This window comes from Gossypium hirsutum, chromosome A13, assembly GCF_007990345.1.
Source record: "Gossypium hirsutum isolate 1008001.06 chromosome A13, Gossypium_hirsutum_v2.1, whole genome shotgun sequence".
In the NCBI taxonomy this organism is placed as follows: Eukaryota; Viridiplantae; Streptophyta; class Magnoliopsida; order Malvales; family Malvaceae; genus Gossypium; species Gossypium hirsutum.
This window is the reverse complement of record NC_053436.1, coordinates 100690288-100704920: the sequence shown is the minus strand read 5'-3', so window position 1 is coordinate 100704920 and position 14633 is coordinate 100690288. Positions and strand designations below refer to the sequence as shown.

The window sequence follows — 14633 nt, the reverse complement described above, 5'->3', positions numbered from 1 at the left end:
TGATTCAGCTTGAACTGGTCTTTAAACTTGATGGGAAAAATTAGGCGACTAGGTCAGTCTAGGTTGGGCGTAGTTGTTACTGGTTCCAGCCCATTGGTTACTCTAGGAAAAATTCGGGTGGTTTCACCACGATGGGTTATAGAAGTTGGATTGTATTCCTTGTCCTCCTCGATTTTGGTTCTGGTTACCCATGTAATATACGGATTCGGGGTTCGATGGACATTCTTCGAACAAATGTCCTTCCCCACAATAAGGACAGGCTATACTCTCAAATTGGTGAGGTGGTTGGGCTGCAAAACTATTAGACCCATTAGTGGTAACATTCTTAAGCATTGAGGATATTGAAGATACCTGAGATGCGAGTGAAGTGAGAGCATCCACTTCATGTATTCCAGTGACTCATCTTCCTAACGCAGCTCGATTGGTTGGCCATTGATAATTGTTACTGGCGATCCTCTCGATGATTTCATAAGCCTCATTGTAAACTTAGAAAGAAGAGCACCATTAGCAGAGGTGTCCACTACCATCCTTGTGTGAGCATTGAGACCATTATAAAATGTCTCAAGTTGGATGCAATGTGGGATTCCATGATGAGGGCATTTCCGTAATAATTCTTTGTATCATTCCCATGCCTCATACAAGGACACATCATGCATTTGTTGGAAGCCAGTGATCTCATTCCTCAACTTAGCGTTCTTGCTTGGTGGGAAATACTTCATGAGGAATCTTTCAGCTAACTCTTGCCATGTGGAAATTGAGTTTGGTGGCAATAAGTTCAACCAGGATCGAGCTCTGTCCCTTAGTGAGTACAGGAATAGCTTCAATCGTAATGCATCTTCGAGTACTCTAGCTAATTTGAAAGAGTCGCTCACCTCCATAAATAGTCTTAAATGAAGATGAGGATCTTCGGTAGGCATTCCACTGAATTGGCCCACTGTCTGAAGCATCTGGAACATGACTGGCTTCAGCTTGAATTGTCGTGCCTCAATTTTAGGTCTCCTAATGCCCGGATTAAGATCATTAAACACTGGCACAACATATTGTCTTAAGGCTCTATCCCTATCATCAGCAATAAGGATAGCATTTTGAGCAGGGTTTGCTCCATTTCCTTGATTCATATTCTCGAAATTCATTCCTTCAGTCCTTCTCTGGTTCGCTTGTCTTCTTCGCTGTCGAAAGGTTCGTTCTATCTCAGGGTCTACAGGGAGTAAGTCAATAATCTGGTCAATACTCATAAACAATTGTAATAATCACAGAAAAATTAAGTAAAAATTTAAACAAGAAAATAAACCAAAATGTAAAACTAATAAATTCACAAATAATGGCTTTTTTAAAACAATCCCCAGCAACGGCACCAAAAACTTGGAACGACAGAAAATGTGCAAGTGTACACAATCGCAACAAGTAATAAAGTGACAAGTAAATGTTGAGTTATCGTACCCACAGGGGCTGTAAAAAGAATTATTTGTGAAATTAATTGTAAAACACTTTGGCAAGGTAAAAATAATTTGGTTTTAAAATATGATAAAAAAAACTATTTAAAAACTAAGTAAATAATTAAAATAAAACAAAGGAGTTCTAATGCATGATTTAAAATAAGATTTAATCAAGATAACATACTTGAGTTGGATTAATTACATTTCTTTAACTTAGAATTATTAAACTTATGTTTATATTGCTACGAATAAATTCACGGCAACTCGGTAATTTGCTAACTACTGCTCACACATACTTATTAAATTAATCAATCTCTTGATCATTTTTCAATGTCAATCCAAGCGGTTAATTAATCTTCACAAGCATATAAAAGATTAAGTGAGGTAACAGGGTATTTCTACCTTGAAACAGTTTAATCACAAAAATCTTGCAAGTTATTCAAGGTAGATGTATCGCTGAATACAATGCTAATTTAAACTTCAACGACCTTAGAAGAATAAACATGCACTGATTAAGCATTGTGTCTATTAATTATAATTTCAATACGATTTAATAATTAATTCATTAGTTATTTAACAATTATATTGCAAAAATAACTTAGGGATGATTTTACTTAACCAAGCAATTTACCGAGGCCTATAACAGCATAAACATCATTTTAACAATTCAAGCAGGCAGAATATAATCAACCCAACACAAACTTAATTTAAGTTAACTTGATTAAAATAACCATTTCAATATCATAAATATTCATAAACATGTTCGTCAAAACAACAACAAAAATTAAAGAGATAGGGAACAAGAAGCAAATCCGGTGTTTCTCCGTGGCTTGACTAGTTGCTCCGTTCTTCGTTCTTCGTTGCCCTTGACTATCAAGGTAGCTTATGAACACCTAATTGCTGCTCCAAAATGGCTGATGAGAGCCTCTTTCCCAAGAGAAGAAATCGGCACTTGAACAAAAAAGGGAAATGGGATGGAAAAAAATGGAGAGAAAAATGAGAGAGGAAAAGAGAGAATGAGAGAATGTTGTGGGATTGAGGGATGGTTTGAATGATCACCAAGGGGTGGCTTTTATAGCTGATTGTGGCTGCTAAAAATATCAAATTCCAGCAGCGAAAGAGCCACCCTATGGCCGGCCATCTACTTGGCAAAATTTGAGACTTTCAATTTTGCTAAAAATAGCCTGGGGCAGATCTACAAAGCCACAATTAAAGGTGGGGTTTGAATGCAATTTGGAAGTCTTTCAAGGGCCTTTTTGGAAGCATATTTAATCAGCTAAAATTCTGATTTGGGTTAGCATATAGACGGTTCTGGGCTGCCCAATTAGTGGCTGGTTCGGTTCACTCAATTTGGTTCGACTAGTGCGGTTCAACTAGACCCTGTCTCCATGATTAATTAAAAATAATTTATTTAACCCAATTAAATGGGGAATAAATTAAAATTAATTAAATTATGAATTAATACACATTTCTGGACCATCTTAGGCTGGAAATTAATGTGCCTCGATACTTCAAATTGCTCCTCGATTTTGTACTTTCAACAATGTCAACCAAGTCAATTTTAGCCCTTTGCGCGACTATGTCGAAAATAGTCAAAATTAATCAAAATTAAGTATAAAATTAACTGAAATTCATCATGTTCATATTTTTAACGCAATTTAATTATTTTTCGACAAGAATTTAACCAGATTTGCACGAATTTAAGTAAAAATGGTTATGAAAAAGCATATAAATTTTTGTGTTTCCATCTATCTCGAATCTTCTTAATAGCATCCTCTGTTTCTTGAATTAACTCCAGTCCAATCATATTTCTTTCATTCAATTCCATCCAACACACAGTTGACCGACATCCATGACTATATAATGCTTCGTACGGAGCCATTTGAATACTTGATTGGAACTATTATTATATACAAATTTAGCCAACGGTAAATAACGTTCCCAACCTGATTCAAAATCAATGACACAAGCCCGAAGCATATCTTCTAAAATCTGAATGACTCACTCAGATTGTCCGTTAGTCTATGGATGGAAAGCTGTGCTAAAATTAAGTCGTGTACCCAGAAATTCATGCAACTGCCTCCAAAATCTTGATGTAAATCGCGGATCCCGATCAAAGACTATTGACATAGTAATACCATGCAATCTCACAATTTTCCAAATGTAAATGTAATAGCCTGAATTTTAACGATGTCGAAAATAGTGGTTTGAGACCATCAAATCCGACAAATGAACTCGTAGATTATATTATTTAATATTTACGAGCCAAATGTAGTTTTTAAAAGATTTTTGGAATAGTAAATTGTGTTTTATAAAGATTTATTTGGTCAAGAAATTGAGAAAAAGAGGTATTGAGATCTTGATGATATAAACTGAGCCATAAATATTTTTATAAATATTTACGAAATGTCAATAAGGTAGTATTAAAATTTTGTTAGAAAATTTTGACGTTTGGGTGGTCAATTAAATAAAAGGGATTAAATTGGAAAATGTGTAAAAGTTGCTAAAAGGATTAAATAGCTCAATTGTCAAATGAGGAAGGACCTAAAGTGAAAATAAGCCCAAAGGAGATATTTTGGGCGGCAATAGCTGAGAAAAATCAGGAAATGGGTGAAATCAGGGCAAAATTGGAAAATTGCCAAAATTTGCTAAATAAAAATGGGACTAAATTGGAATATCTAGAATTCTCTTCATTTCTCTTCATATTCATCAGCTGAAAAACAGCCATGGAAGGGGGTTCAAGCTGGTTTTCATGCTCTAGCTTCATGTAAGTTTAATTCTTGCTTTCTCCTTGAAATTTCTATGTTTTTGGAATTTTACAATTGGGTCCAACTTACTATTTCATTAGCTTTTGATTCCATGGCTAATTTTTAAAGTTTTTATGGATGAGTGCTGAAATAATATGATGAATAATCATAGAATTGAAGCTTTACTTTGGTATAAGATGATTTTATCAAGTAAAATTGATGGAAAATTCATTTTAGGACCTAATTAAGAAAGAGTTTGGAATTAATGTCTAATGCTAAAGTTCTGATTTTTAGGGGTTATGAAGAAGTTTAAAATGATAGACTAAAGTATTAATTGAGAAAAATTAGCTCAATTGAGGGGTTAATTGAGCAAGGACTGAATTGTATAAACTGTGAAATTTGGGGCAAAATGGAAATCAACATTTTTCATTAAAACTGTTTTGGACAACAGCAGTAGTGTAACTTTGAAAAATCACCAAAAATTATATAAATCGAATTAGAGGATGAATAAAATATGAAATTAAAGCTTATTGAGTCTATCTTCTTATAAAAGAAACTATGTAAGCAATGAAATTGTGAATCATGAGATATAATAAATTTTATGAGACAAGGTCAGAATGATTTCGGGTTCCCCTGTTTTGACTTTGGAAAATCATAAAAAAATTGGAGAAAAATAATTACGGGCTTAAATTTATATGTTTAGAATCCTTAATGATCCTATATTCCATAGAAACAAATGAAAACATCATTTGAATCTTGTACGAGGATATAATTAATTTTTAGTGAAGAAGAGTTGGAACTGTTAGACAGCAGAACAGGGGTAACTTTAAAGAATAAACTGTACTTATTGGCTAAACCAAAAATTCTAAAAATTTTATGGTTAGAAGATATATGAATCTAGTTTCAGGAAAAATTATCGGATCTTAATTTTGAGTTATATAGCTCCAGATATAAATAATTTAGTGACTATGACACAGATGGACAGTTTGAATATTCATAAAAGTAAATAATAAAGATTATAGATAATGTTACTTACAAGTGTGTTATACACATTAAGGATGTGGAATGGAGAGTAGGAGGAGGAAAATATATATGAATATCCAGCTAGCATGGCTAATTTGCATGTTTTAGGTTTAAGGACTGAATTGAATAAAAGTAAAACTTCAGGGGGTAATTTTGTAAAAATGTCAAAAATGACCAAATTGAAGGGATTGAATTTTTTTATTAGCTAAATTAATAAATTGAATAAAATTTTCAATTTAAGATCGGGTGAAAATTGGGAAAATGGTAAATTACCAAAATGCCCCTTAATCTTGATATTTCTGCAATTTCGCCAAGTAAGTTCGTGTAACTTGAATTATATTCTTAAATGCTTGAAATGCATGTTTTTTTTATATGAATATGATTTGAATGTTCATTATATGGAAATTTATGAAACATTGATATATTTGAAAAAAAAGGAAAAAAAATCACGGTTGAATGGAAGGAAAATTCTATGGATCTCTGAAAAGGAATTGACGGTAAAAAGGATCTAGCCTAGACGGATGATCCTATCCTGATATAGCCCTCCCGAAGAATATGTGGAAAATGGATTTAGCCCGGACGGGTAATTGGAATTAGGGTCTGAATTTAGCCTGGACTGGTAATTCAGATCCAAGCTCATTAGAGTAATTGTCGTTGCAGGGGATTTAGCATGGGCTGGTAATCCTGACAATACTCTATGAGTTTATATTACAGGGGATTTAGCCTGGACTGGTAATCCCACTGTAAGGATGAGGTTCGCGGGAGTGTGCTCTCTGATATAGAATGTGTAAGACCATGGTTGAAAGATACCATGGCAACCTGATATGAAATGTGTAAGACCATGGTTGAAAGATACCATGGCAACGTTTGAAAGATACCATGGCAACCTGATATGAAATGTGTAAGACCATGGTTGAAAGAAACCATGGCAACCTGATATGAAATGTGTAAGACCATGGTTGAAAGATACCATGGCAACGTGATATGAAATGTGTAAGACCATGGTTGAAAGATACCATGGCAACGTGATATGAAATGGAAAAGACCATGGTTGAAAGATACCATGGCAACCTGACATGAAATGAGTAAGACCATGGTTGAAAGATACCTTGGCAACATGATGGGAAAATGAATAAGACCATGGTTGAAAGATACCATGGCAACATGACAGAAAACGAGTAAAACCATAGTTGAAAGATACTATGACATCATGTCAAAGATAAATAAGACCGAGGAAGAGAAACGCCAAGATATTTATTGAACAATCGATATTCAGGTAATATGTATAAGATGGAATGGTTATATGAAATGGTTGTATGAAATGTTTACAGGAATTGGTCATATGGAAATATATGTACAAAATAGTTGTATGAAATAATTAAGAAGATAGATAAATGAAATAAGTATGGGTACATGGAATTTAATTTATGTTAAGTTTAATACGAACTATTACTGAAATAAATATATACAAGATATAAGGAAATGATGGTGCATGAAATATTGACATAACAAAATGAATGATATATGCTTATGAAGAAACAGTAAGAGAATAATATATTTTGTGACATGTACATATATAATTATCTTTGATATGTTGATACAAGGAAATTATGTAAGTTGAGACTATTATTAAATTCAAGTGTGATATGTTGAGAAAATAGGTATATCAATGTTGAATTTATATGAAATATGTGCAAGTATACTAATAATGTTGTTGTTTGACGCTTAGACAAGTGCCGAGCTATTGATTGAATGGTAACATGTTTAATTATAAGGAGCGTTGAAATGGTAAGTACTTAGATGAAAATATAATTTAAGATTTTGCGAAAATTTTTATGATCTCGATTTTATTCCAGTTGGTTTCTAATGTATGTTTTGGGCTTCGAGAGCCCAATAGAGAGACGTTATGATTATTTCAAAATATGAATAATAAATGACTCAAAATTATCTGAAAATTTTCAGTAAACTCCGGTAATGCCTCGTACCCTATTCCAGCAATGAATACGGGTAGGGGGTGTTACAGTAAACCTCAACAAGTTTCTAAAGTGACCAATTAGTTTGAACTACTATAAAATGAGCCAATTTTGTAAGAGAATCAACAATCACCCAAATAGCATTTTTCTTACTCGCTGATAATGGTAACCCCGTTACAAAATCCATCGTAATACTGTCCCATTTCCATTTTGGAATATTAATAGGCTGAAGTAATCTAGTATGAACTTGATGCTCTGCTTTAACTCATTGACAAGTCAAGCATTTAGCTATATATTCAATTATATCTCTTTTCATACCTAGCCACCTATAAGATTCCCGTAGATTACGGTACATTTTCGTTCCACCCGAATGCATCACGAAAAAATCATCATGTGCTTCACGAAGTATCAACTCTTTTAGTTCAAAAACAGCTGGAAGACAAATTTGATTACGAAATTTCAGGCAATTATGTTCATCAATGTTGAATTTCTCTGACATTCCATTCTGAACCATTTTTGTCTTCTTCATTAACTTGTCATCTTCTAACTGTACTGACCTAATATGATCAAACATCATCGGTTTAACTCTCAATTCGGCCAACAGACTTCCATCATCATTAATACTAAGTTGTGCAAAATTACTCGTAATTCAATTGCTGCTTTTCTACTCAATGCATCAGCTACAATATTAGCTTTAGCAGGATGATAATCAATAACACAATCATAATCTTTTCAAAGCTCTATCCACCGACGTTGTCTCAAATTTAACTCCTTTTGAGATAAAAGATACTTGAGACTTTTATGATCAGTATAAATATCTCGTGATGGACCCCGTACACTTCTAGTAGAAATTGTCATCTGCCTTCCATGATTTCTTTCACTTCTATCTGATCTAAAACTCGGTCTCCAGTTACCACAAAATTCTTTCGATCTTTTAGGTTGAGGAGTTGAACTAGTAGTTCCAATTTGTTTCCCAATCAGACGAGTATTTTCAAGCTTTTTGTCAAGACATAGTACTTGCTCAATCATCTTTGCTCTCTCAATTAAATCTGTAAATTCTGTAATTTTGAGAGATACCACTTGCACACGTAGTTCATCACGTAATCACCGTAGAAATCTCTTACAACTATCAGCTTCTGTTGGTACAAATTCAGCTGCATATCTACTAAGTCGTCAGAATTCTCATTCATAATCAACTACTGACATTTCACATTGTTTTAACATCAAGAAGTCCTATTTTCTATCTTCAATGTACAGTTCACCCACAAATTTCTTCTGAAATTCTCTTTGAAATAAATCCAAGTTCACCTATTCTGTTGGTATATGTCGAATTACCAATTCCCACCATACATAAGCCTCACCTTGTAATAAAGATACTACACACAATAAACTTTCCCGAGGAGTGCATTCAAGCTGTTGTAGAATTCTTTTTGTAGACTCCATCCAATTTTTAGCAGTAGATGGATTGACTCCCCTTAAGCCCAAAAATTCTGTGGCACCATACTTACGCAGTTCTTTAATCGAGGCTCGTCGGGTAGTAGGTGCAGATGTCGTGGCAGATACAGTTCCTGCTACTCTTTGAAAGGCATCAGCTATAACCCTAAGTAGTTGAGAATCATCTCTCTCTCTCTAGTATTACCTCTTTCGACTTTAGGTGGTTAATTTCTTACTAGATTTACACTAGGTGTTACTGACTCGGTTTCATCCCTTTCATATGATTCATCATCTCCAGTGTACATTTCTTGATCAGTATCTTCAATATATTCATCTCCTTTTTATATGATTCATCATCTCCAGTGTACATTTCTTGATCAGTATCTTCAATATATTGATCTGACATTTTTAACTATAAAACAACAACAAACAAATATATCAACATCCAATCCCAACTCAATTTGACTCAATTATGACATGTACCTCTAGACTCAATTCTGAGCTCGATTTAGTCTGAGAATAGGCTAAACCTAAATAGCTCTGATACCACTAAATGTAACACCTCTTAACCCTTTTCCGTCACCAGAACAAAGTTACGGAGCATTACTAGACATTTCAGAACAAATACGAACAATCATATCATATTACAATATACACATCATAATTTAGTTATAGTGTCCCTTTATTGAGCCCTCGAGGCTCAAATCATGTGTTAGAAGAAAATCGGGACTTAATCGAAAGTTTAAAAAAAATTTCGTGAAATTTCAAAATTTTTCTTAAGTGCAGGGCTCACACGCCTATGTGGTTCAGGGACACTCCTGTGTGACCCTAAACACGCCCGTGCTTCAAGTTGTGTCTACCTCGTGTAACTCTCTGACTTACCTCACACGGCCAAACCACAGGTCCATGTGCTAGGCCATGTGCTTCACTCGACTGAGACACACGTTCGTGCCTCTGCCCGTTTGGTAATATCTTAGCAGTCTGTTTTAAATTTAAATGATGCAGAGGGACACACGGCCTATCCATACGCCCATGTATAAGTTATGTATCTCACACAGTCTGGTCACACGCCCGTGTGCGAGGACGTGTGGACTCAAAATGAGCCTTATACATCAAGTTTAACCAACCCTACAAACTTAAACCACAAACAACTCAATAACCAATATTCAATCAATCCAAAACACATTCAAATGCATATAATACATGTCAAATTAATCATTCTAAGTACTATCCAATATTTCACATACAATGTTCAAACATTTCAATTAAACATCATTTAAACCATTCCTAAATTTATGCCAATTTCAACCAAAACACATCACTTAATCGCTTTTAACATGAAACATATATTCACATATATATTAAACTCATTTCATATTATAACATTATTCACAAACATTTCCCAAAATGACAAATACAACATCCTAGGTATATGCCATTTATCAAAAAGAAATATACTTCACCACTTGAGTTCAGGATCAGCCTTGGATGCCGATTCAACATTCGAACTTTAACCTAACCTGTGCACAAAAAACAAACTGTACATTGAGTATAAACTTAGTGGTATTTCTATAATCTGAATACTTTAAATAAATAACATTGTATAAAATATACACTTTAACCACACATAAACATTAACTAATCAATAAATCAATTCATTTATTATTGCTTTCATTTCTTATCAATAGTTTTCTCACTTTGATTCACATATCAATTGGAAATAATAATACTCTTTTCATGAACTCTCATCCATGTATCACTATTGTACAATCCAAATCAATATCCAATTTCAAATTCACATTCATTGTAATTCAATATCAGTCTTATTGCCAATTTATTTATTTACCCTTATTAACATGACTCGGACTTTGGCGGATACATGGATTCAACCAAAACACACCAGTATGGCACCCAATGCCTCATCAGATTATTCGAAGCAATAAGTTGACACCCAGTGTCTCATCAGCCATGCCAAAGTAAATTGGCACCCAGTACCTCATCAAATTTATCCGAAGTAATAAATTGACACCCAGTGTCTCATCGACTCGTGGTTGAAGTATCTCTGAACACTTCCATTCCTATGTCATGTGGAACGATGAAAATTTGCAACTGTACACAATCGCAACAACTAATAAAGTGACAAATAAATGTCAAGTTATCGAATCCACAGGGACTGTGAAAAGAATTATTTATGAATGTAATTTAAAACACTTTGGTGGAGAAAATATTTTGTTTTGAAAAGTGATTAAAAACTATAAAACAAAGTAAATAAAATAAGATAAAGTTCTAATGCATGATTTCAAAAGGTGATTTTAATCAAGATAACATAGTTGTGTTAGATTAATTACATTTCTTAACTTAGAATTACTAAACTCATGTTTATGTTGTCACGAATAAATTCATGGCAACTCGGTAATTTGCTAACTTATGAATATACTCACCTATAAAAATTCATTTATCTCTTAACTATATCTCTATGTCAATTCAACTGATTAAACAAACTTTAATAGGCAAATGTGTAAATGCACATACATACTTATGAAATTAAAATAATCTCTTGTACATATCTCTATGCCAATTCAAACAATTAATTCAATCACATAAGCACATAAAAGATTACGTGAGGTAACAATGTATCTCTACCTTGAAATAGTTTAATCACAATAATCTTGCAAGTTATGCAAGGTAATTGTATCGCTCGATACCGTTGCTAATTTAACCTTCAGCTACCTTAGATGATTAAACATGCACTGATTAAGTATCATGTCAATTAATTACAATTTCAATCTATTTAAATAATTAATTAATTAGTTAACTTAAATTGTAATGCAAGAATAACTTATTCATGGTTTTACCTAATCAAAGCCATGGTTTTACTTAATCAAACATCTTACCGTGGCCTATAACAACACAAACACAATTTTAATAAATTAAGAAGATGAAATGCAATCAACCTAACACGAATTAAATTCAAGCCATATAAATTAAATTAAACATTTCAACATCACAAATATTCATAGACATGTTCATCATAACAACAACAAAAATTAAAAGGATAGGGAACAAGAATCAAATCCAGTGTTTCTCCGTGGCTTGACTGGTTTGCTCCACTCTTCCTTCTCCTCTTGTTCTTGTTTAACCGAGGCTGCTATGAACCCCTTAATGCTACTCCTAATGGTGGATGAATGAATCTTTTGCAAGAGTTGAAATTGGCAAGAGAATATAGAAAAATGGATGGAAATGAAGAGAGAAAATTGAGAGAGAAGAAAAGAGATGAGAAAAGTTGAGGTGTGTTGAAATGAGCAGCCAATGGGGGCTTTTATAGGGTGAGAGGGCTGCTAAAAATATCCAAAATCATCAACCAAAGATCCCTCCAGTGGCAGGCCACACATGTGGCAAGTTTGAAGTCTTCAAACTTGCTATATTAAGGCGGGGGCAAATAAAAAAAGGCACAAATAGTGGAGGGGTCCGTTTGCAGTTTGATGAATTCTTCAAGGGCCTTTTTCCAAGCCAATTAATCAGCCAAGAAATCTTATTGGGTCAGCATGCTCAACGATTTTGGGCTGCCCAAAGCTTGATCGGTTCGGTTCTCTCGGTTCAGCTCAACTAGACCACTTTTCATAATTTAATTAATAATAATTTATTTAACCCAAATTAAATTGGATTAAAATTAAAATTAATTATATTATGAATTAATACACATAATTTGTACCTCTTTAGCTAAAAAAATTCATTCGTCTTGATGCTTTAAAAATCGCTTCTCGATTTTGCACTTCTAGCAGTGTCTGCCGAGCCAATTTTAACCCTTTGTGCAAATCTGTCGAAAATGATCAAAATTAATCAAAATTTATTATAAAATTATTTAAAATTCATTATGTTAATAATTTAAGTCCAAAATAATTATTTTATAATAATTATATATTTTTCGACAATAATTTTACCGAAACTGCATAACTTAAGTTAAAAAGGGCATGAAAAAGTGTGTATATTTTCGTGTTTCCACACCCCCAATCTTAATTCATTGCTTGTCCCGAGTAATGCATAAATTGAAAATAGTTACTCAGAAACACCTTTTAAAAATTCCTTCAGAACAACATTCTTCCCAAAATTATGAATTTGGTATACTTATGCTCAAAAACAAGAAATTCAATATTTATGCTACTTATGTATACATATCATTCAAGTTACATATCATTCAAGTTAATCTCATTCGATATTTATGCTACTTATGTATACATATCATTGAAGTTAATCTCAATCATTCTTATGATAGCCAAAATAGACTAAATGCTTCCTAATAAAGACATGTTAAATCCCTACCAATTTGATTTTATTCCTTTATTCAAGATTAAGCTGCAATCATGAAGTTTAACTTATGTCTTCATATGTTGAACATAGCAATTTCTCTCTACTAATGTAGGTAGCATAGAAACTTGAATCAATAGGTCTTTAAATAGGTTGTAACGTGGCTAGGCTAGAGGTAGGCAAAATATAGATAAATTTAGGCTAAGAAAAACCCTAGACTCAGCGTCAATCGGACCTTTGGAATATTTACCTTCAATACACCAACTTACTTTGTTTCCACATGCTCTTTTGTACATCTATTCTCTTTTAAGCGCACATGCTTTTTTTTTTTGCATGAGTATTTTATTGTCTGTACTGCAATTTTTTTAAGCATTCGATACTTCTTTTCAACTCCCCTAAACTTATTTTCAAAGAATGTTCTGAATAGTACTGAGTTTGGTATTTGGGATAATCTAAAGATAATTAAGAGAGAAGTGATGGCTAAATATTGCAAGGGTCCAAATAAAATTAGGCCATATAGTCTAAAAATTGGGTTTCAAGGGATAAAAATTCATCATGGTTGGCTTGAAAGGCTCAAACATTCCAAACAAAAGCTGCCTAAATCATTTTCAACTTCTCATGCTTCCTAGGATTTCGCCTCAAGAAACTACTAAGTCAATTTTAGAGACTTAAACTTTCATGCATGCCTAACTTTCCTAAGGAACTAAAAATTAAGGATGAATAAACATCAGAATGATGGAAAAAAATTTGGGGAAGAGAAAATATAAATTTTTGATGAATCGAAATTAGCAAAAAGATTTTGATAGACTCCCAAAATCCCTTTAATTATCTCACGACTACTCCCACTTACCTCCAACTACTCAGAAACCCAATTTTACACAACTCTAGCTGAAATTTGGAGCAAAAACATCATCCATGCTCACGCAAGGATTTGAACACAAGACCTTCAACACACCAACACTCCACCTAACCACCAAACTAGCAAGCCCATTTTATCAATTACTTACCATCTTTTATTTAAAGGCCTATCAACCAAAGATTGGGCTTTATTCACAAAAATACCAAAATTTACCCAAGTCATAGCTTGAACTTGGGACCTCTCACACACACTAAAAACACTTAACTACTAAAGCAGATACACAATTGTGTCACAAATTTGCAAAAATAAAAATTTAAGTTTTGGGGTCATTACAAGGAATATCTGATAAATGAAGTTGAATTGATATATAGTAATAGTATGTTGTTAAATTATGTTTGGAATTGATAATTGAATTAAATTATTATTTAGATCAGGATTTAACCCAATCGGAGGAAATTCGCAGAAAAGGAAAAATTACGAATTAGTCCCTAACACCTTATCAGTTACTATTTTTGCCAGGTAAGTTCATGTGGTATAATTATGTTTAAATCCTTGTGAATTTTATATCTTGGACCGATGTATGTTTTTTTAACCTTGAATTAATTATAACTTAATACTAAATGGTGAGATTTGGACTAAATTGAAAAAGGGTAAAATATGAACTTACATGATACAATTTCCCCCAATGAAACCTCGTAAATGTATCTTACACATGATTTTAGGTTGATTTTCAATGATTCCAATATCCAACATTTTTTGCGGACTCAAGATACATGTGACAAAGGTATAGTTCGGACAAGTAACCTGATGTCATTTTATAGGTTTAGCCCGAACGAGTAACCTTATATGGATTGAT

At 33.2% G+C, this 14633-nt stretch overlaps 1 non-coding gene across 1 annotated transcript; it reads left to right on the top strand.

Moving 5' to 3' along the window:
* The first annotated feature begins 582 nt into the window (after positions 1–582).
* LOC121213061 (small nucleolar RNA R71) lies at positions 583–689 on the top strand. The gene has a single exon (XR_005908430.1). It is a non-coding gene; the product is annotated as a small nucleolar RNA R71 (small nucleolar RNA).
* The last annotated feature ends 13944 nt before the right edge of the window (positions 690–14633 follow it).